This window comes from Penaeus vannamei, chromosome 37 (genome assembly GCF_042767895.1).
Source record: "Penaeus vannamei isolate JL-2024 chromosome 37, ASM4276789v1, whole genome shotgun sequence".
Lineage (NCBI taxonomy): Eukaryota > Metazoa > Arthropoda > Malacostraca > Decapoda > Penaeidae > Penaeus > Penaeus vannamei.
The window spans coordinates 7450185-7457684 of record NC_091585.1 but is presented as its reverse complement, the minus strand read 5'-3'; positions in this window follow the sequence as shown (position 1 = coordinate 7457684).

Genomic DNA, 7500 nt, shown 5'->3' with positions numbered 1-7500 from the left:
TTCGCTGGCAAGTTTCTGTGGTCTTTTAAATCATAAACTATAATAGATAATCGTTACAGTAATGTAAAAAAAATATTTAAAATATAAAACGATTGAAAAACGTCTAAACTGTAAACAATATTTTTAAAATTGGCAAAAATCTCTCTTGTATTTAATAAAAATAGATACAAGTTGGTAGCTACCTGCTTGCCTATTTGTTTACATATGTGTCCACGTTCCCCCGTCAGCTGACTAGATGAGAGTAGCGAGAATACGCTATTATTTAACATTATACATCCGTTGTTTTGCACTAAATCGTCGCCAAATAGTCAGAGTAACGTCCATTATCGCTAGAGCCTGGGCGGGGGTTTAACCCATCTTGCTATGTTTAAAATTCGTCGAACTGTTTCCGTGGTTCTCATCGCTAGTGTGAGTGCACGCAACAAAATGACCACGATTTCCGTGGTGCTAGCGGAAAAGTAATGCGGAAAAAGTCCAAGTGTGACACGGCCTTAATGCTGTGAGCCCTTTGAGTCACTGCAGAGGATTCATGTATCCTTCCTCCGCTTGTGTGGAAAATATTCAGGCAGGGAATATCAATTGTCTGTGGACATGTAAAGTAATTATAAAGGTAATAAGTAATTATAAAGATAAGCACAACTAAAGCAGAGATGATCATGATGTCGACGACGATGACGAAGATCATAATGATAGTGATAATGATAATGATAATAATAATAGTAATGGTAATAATAACAATAACAATAATAATAATGTTGATAATAAGAGAAGTAACGATAATAATAATTATTATTATTATAACAGTTATGATAATAATAACAATGAAAGTAATAACAATAGTAATCATAATCATCATCATAATGATAATTATAAAGGTAACAATTATAATTATGATAATCATGATGATATTGATGATGATAATGATAATGATAATGATGATAATAATAACAATAATAATAATAATAACAATAAGGATAATAATAATGTAATGATACTAATAACAGTAATAACAATAATAATAACTAATAATAATAATAATGATAAAAATAACAATGATAGTAACGATAATGATAATGAAAATGATAATAATAATAGTAGCATTAGCAATTACAACAGTAAATAATGATAATGATGATATTAATAATGATAACATAAGGACAGTGATAAAGATAATATTAATAGCGATAAGGATAAGGACAGTAATATTAATAACAACGATTAATACTATTACTATTTTTATCATAAGCAAGAACACTATCACTATCATTGTCGTGTTACTGCAATCATTCAAAAGCTTCACGCGAAATATATTCGTAAGTTCTTGTTGGTCAAAATCAGGTACAAAACAGGGATGAGCAATGCATTCTTATCATGGGAGAGTCACTTGAAAGACTCTGGGTGGGCTGGCACGCAGGAACGAAGGGGGTGGCCATAAAACATCTGTGTTGGGGAGCGTCAAGTATAGTTTGGGGTGTTTCGGAGCTCAAGCAGGCTTCGATCAAATTCGTCGCAATCTTACCATTAGAGGCGGCCTTTATGATGTGTGGCGCAGCGGTACCGTGTTAGTCTAGCAATCTTGCGGACCTGCGTTCAATCCTGCGCGCTACCAGGAAGCAAAATAAAACAGACAGTATGTCACAGCAAAGAATGTCCATTGTAACAAATGGAATTAAATCTAAAAAGTGTCTAACAGACTTCACTGCTGACTCTGCGTGGTCATTAGACTGCAACGGGGTAACGATATGTCGGACTCCCCAACGGTCCAAAAATCCTGAAAACTCAAGGCTTGTGAACTGCGCTCCTCCGTCAGTTCTTAGTCGGACGGGTCACCTAGGTCGCGGAAGTAACAGCAGGCGTATGGCACTAGATAACGTTGTGTCATTGCGTCTCCAGCCATTGACATTAACATAGATCTGCAAGTTTGCAAAGCTGACCTAAAGTGATCTTGCATCAGCAAGTGTTAAGTCTAAAGCAAGAGATACTAAAATATCTACAGGAAGAATGAACTTCAGATAAAAAGTAATAATAATGACAACACTAATGATACAAATTATTATAATGATAATCATGGCAATGGTGATGATGATAATGTTATGGAATATCTTCGCAGATGTCGATCGGACCCCTGGTGACCACATTAGATCTAAAGGTAAAAATACCAATATTGCTGCAAAAAAAGAATACCAATAATAATAATAACAGTTACTATTATGATAATGAGAATAATGTATTTGGAAATCTGTGATAAAGAACATCCTTAGAGCAATCCCAAATATTGCATCCAAGCACTGAGTAGCTTACAGCCGTGTTCTTAGACGAAATGTGGAATCCCTACGTCCCATACCACATTGGAGTGGTATTCTTAAAAGTCTGGCACGGAGGTGGTGTGGGGTTATGTCAAACTCCAATCCCACAAGTTGCTGGAACAATTGTGTAGCCCGTGATTATGTGAAATGTAGCTTATATGGCAACTACACCTTAAAATGTGATGACAAACCCCTGTAAGCGCAAAAAAGAAAAAAAGAAAAAAAGCGAGTCATCATTTTTCGCTTCTTTACCGTGAGGTAAAATTACTTCACGGAGTACTGGAACATCACGACTTGCCGCAGTACCTTCTCATCATCATGAACATTTTTATCAGTACCAATGGCGTTAATTCATTGATAAGTATATATGGTAAAAGCAATGGGTGGTTGTTGGATAAGGGAGGGGGAGGGTAGGGGGTTAGTAGTAGTAAGTGCAGGGTTAGTTGCTTGGTGTGTATGTATGGTAGGAGGGTCTGGCTGTGGTAGATTTAAAGGTAGAACGTATGAAAGTGGAAGCCCCAGTTGTACTGGGTATGCGCTATGTAGTACTACAGAGAAGTGAAAGTAGAATATGGAAATTAAGCGTACACGTGTGTATATACATAGGCTATATACACACACACACAATCATACACATACATGCACACTCAAGCAAACACACACGCATTCATACCAACCTTCTCGAGTCACAGAAGCACCAAATCGCAGTTACTAATCTCATCCCACAACACACTTGGCGTTTACGAATACCAAAAAATTGTATGCCGCAACCGTGGTGTGGGACAGCACCACATTTTTGTGTTTTGATGTGGGATTGATTAGGAATATGGCCCTTAGTGACAAAACCTTAATTGTTTAGATCGTGGTCGCTCCTTTGTATTTGATGCTCGCTTTCGAGGAGGCGGCTCTTTTCCTCTTGACGACGATGTTCTTCCTCGAGACGACGACGTTCCTCGTACCGGAGACTAGCTTCGTCATCTACAATATCGTTCCTCCATCCAGCGTAAAAGTGCTTGGACATCGCCGTCTACTTTCGCCTCCTCTGTCACCTTGGTACTGGGCTTCTTCTTACTCTTAGTAGACATCACGTATTGTTTAATTCTCTATAGTAAAGAAAATACAAAATCTGAGTCATCAAATTTAGTACAAATGCGTGTACTTACGCTGGCGCCGAAATGGCGGCTGGAAAGCGACCTCCTTCAGTCAGCAGTTGGGCAGCCTGCGAGATGAGAGGATGAGTTGGGGTGCGCAGGGTTGGGGAAACGCAAAAACAGTTCTCAAGACCACTTGCATTAAATAACTGTCAACAGCACTTTATAACACTGCCCTGCACTTTACATCCAACTCACTGCACTGCACTATAAACGGAACACCGCACTTCGTCCTCACAGAATAAACTAAGTCTTTGACCATAGATCACTGCGCCATGTATGGATGTCTTATTACTGCAATCAGTCAAAAGCTTCAATAAAGTCTGAAGGGCAATAGAACACGTGAAATATGCTTGTAGGTTCTTGTTTGTCAAAAGACAGGTACAAAACAGGGATTGATTAATTGCTTAAAATTATCTGCCGCATCAACAGCGAAGGTCATTAGCGATGAATACCTTGTGGGATTAAAATGTTAAAATATTTAAAATGTAAAAAAATTAACAATAGAAGTCTGCCATATATAAGAATAACAATGAATGTATAAATAAATAAATAAATATATATATATATATATATATATATATATATTATGCATTCAAAGAATAATATAATTGCATGAACATTATGCATAATTGAATTTTGTCTCAAATATTAGTCTTCCTAAGGAAATTAATGAGACTCTACATCAAAATCATCCCCCAGTATATTTTTCAGTGTATATGGGGGGGGGGGGGGGAGGAGACAAGTACACACATCTTTGAGCTGAAAAAAGCTTATTTTCCCACTACATTTGCGATTGTTAATCAATTTTGTGTTAACACAATTTCGACATTAGTTGAGATAGACGCTGGCTATTCAACTAACAAAGTTATCTCTAATCTCTCGCGGTTTGTTTCTAGAGGTCTGCTTCCACTGCTCCCTCTATTTATCGTGAAGACAACAGATGCTGGGTTTCAAGTCGGTGTTTGGAAGAGGAAAACGATCATCACGGCTGAGCGACGGCATGTAACTCTGCAGTGAAGATCAAGGCTACTAAAGAAATACTGTCAACTGCACTCTTCTTGCTCATCGTTGCAAAGCCAACACCATTTTTCAAACCATCTGTATATATTGCATCTGGTCCTTGATATTTGGAAATGTTTTAAAGAAACCTCTCCCAGATTTCTGCTTCGGATCTCTCCCCCTTCCCTATTCCGACCAAATCCAGCTCGACCAGATTGGTCCAAGGAGGGAACTGGGGAGTTTCAACAGCTAGAACCTTGAACAGATTCAAATTGAGATCTTCTATGATTCCTCATTCTCCTACTATAGTATCTGCTGTCCTCAAGGGGTTTGAAAACCAAACTGGACGAAGGAGATCCCGGAATCCTGTGAAGTCGCATGTAATAAATCAGGTTCATGTTCAAGACGAAGAGTGCAGGTGACAAAATTTCTTTAGCAGCCTTGATCTTCACTGCAGAGTTACAAAGTTCTGGCATAATGATCAAAGGTGGTTCAGCATCAAAAGAACAGTAGGAATTGCAGATGAATTACCCTCACATCCATAGTGAAGTTTGCTAAAAAGAAAGAAAAAAAATGCTCTGCATAGCCGCAGGTGTGCGGTTTGCACCCTAAGATAGGTAGGAAAGAAAATAGTGAGTGCTTTTGTAAACTTCTCCTTTGTTGATGTGAGGTACCCATGTAAATCCATAAAAATTAGACCTAAGTACTTCATTTCTCGGGCAAAATGCAATGGGTTTTCTCCTAAAAAGAGGGAAAGATAAAGCTTTCCTCTTTTATGGAAATGCATAGCCATGATCTTGCTTGAAGAGAATTTGAATTCATGGTATGATGCCCGCAGCACAATCTGTTTTACCGCAGTCTGCATGTGTCCCTGCACATCCTGTAAACTTCCTCCTGAGCAGTAAAGTGTGAAGTCATCCAGTTATGGACTACAGGACACAGCACTTAGATGATCCTTTACAATGTCATTGATAGCAATATCTAACATGGTCACACTTATGACATCTTGTGGGACCCTTTCTAGCTGATATATCAGCAAGAAAGCTTTGTATGAAAGTAAGTAATCCTCCTTTTAAACCAATGCCATACACCTTCATGAGTATACCATGCTTCAAAGTAGTGTCGTAAGTCTTTTCGAGGTCAAAGAATACTAACAATTGACATCTGTGTGCGATGGAATTCTATATAGCAGTCTCCATCCGCACAAGGGCATCTGTGATTGATCTCAATTTTCTAAACTACATACTGATATGGGGTCAGCATCTTTTTCTTTTCTAATAGCCATGTCAACCTAAAACTTGCCACTTTCTCCATCAGTTTGCAAATGCAGTTGGTGAGAGAAATTGGTCTGCATTTCCTTGGTATGGAAGCATGCTTGCTAGATTTGGGGATTGGTGTGATTATAGTTTCTTTCCAAGTGTAGGACACTGTGCCCTCCCTGAAGATCCTATTGAATAGGTCCAACAGGAACTTTTGGGAGTTCTCCAATAAGTGAGATATCATTTGGTATGGAATAACGTCACGTCCTGGGCAGGCTTACGGCAGAGCTGCAAAGTAGAGTCCATCTCCCTGCGCAAAATGGCAAGCTGTAGAGAAGTTCTGCAGTTCTACCGAAGAACGACATTGGACGTCGTTTCTGTTCAACACGAAGGGCGGAAAATCAGGCAGTATAAGATGATCCAGAAGAGATCTCAGTCATGGAATTTGCTACCTCATTTGCAACATCTTTATGGTCTGTGAGCATTATTCTGAGCACGTAGTCAAACAGATGTCCTCTTTTCAATAATTTTGCGCACCTTGTCTCATACCTTTGCTAAGGAGGTCCCGGAGTTAATCCATGAAGTACGTCTATCCTTCTTGAGCACTCACCTGGCTCGGGTCCTTTTATGATGGATCAAGTTCACATCACTGGGGCGTCGTTTCAGCTGCCATAGTATAACTTTTCTTGTTATGTCAGATTGTTGGCATTCATCAGACGACCTCGGTACCGAAGATGGACGGTACTGCCCGCTATTTCTAGGAGTGGATGCTTCTACTGCAATGTGAATGCGTGATGTGAAGTGATCGACAGCACCTTCAACACACTGGAAATCTTCCAGAGATCCTGCATTACTGTAATTGATCTAAAAAGATTCCAGTCTGCATGTTCAAGTCTCTTCGGCTAGTTGGCTGGAGTGCCATTCACCGCCTCCAAGAGTTTCGGAAAAGAGCAGAGCAATGTTCTATCCTGGGAGAGATGCATGCGGTGACTGATTCAGCGCTGGAGGCGCTGACAATTGCCAGTTAACATCAATATGTTTCCATATATTAATACAATGGTATTTTCGCATATATACCACAAACATATCCTACAATCAATATTATCGTTATTTTATGAATAGCTCAATTTCTGAAACATTTATAATTGTCAAATACATCACTTGAACTGTGGAGATATCTATCCTCATTCAAACCTTTCTTACGTTATCATTACCATCATTTTATCATTGCTGTTATTATCATTCTTATTATTATCAACATTATTACTAGTATTAGTACTATTATTATCATTATAATGATAATGTGTTGATAATGATAATTATCATAATCATGATAATAAGAAAAATGATAATGGTGGTCATAGTAATAATGCTAATGCTAATTATAATATTAATAATAAATCATTGATAATTAAAATACTACCGCTAATAATTATTATAATTATTATCATTATTATTATTATTATTATTATTATTATTATTATTATTATTATTATTAAAATAATAAAATGATAATAATGTTAGTATAAAAATATGAATAATGAATAGTGACAATAATGAAAATAATAATAAAAGAATGAAAATAATGGTATTATCAATGGTAACTAATAAAGAATAACAATAATGATAATAATAATAATGATAATAATAATAAAAATATTAATCTGTGGCCTCTTTGCCGTCGGCACCCGTCTCCAGGAAGCTCCCTAGTGCAAACAGCTGTGGATTCTGTGAAATTTCAACCTCGTGCCGTTACGCAAAGTTTTCTAATTGATTCCCGCA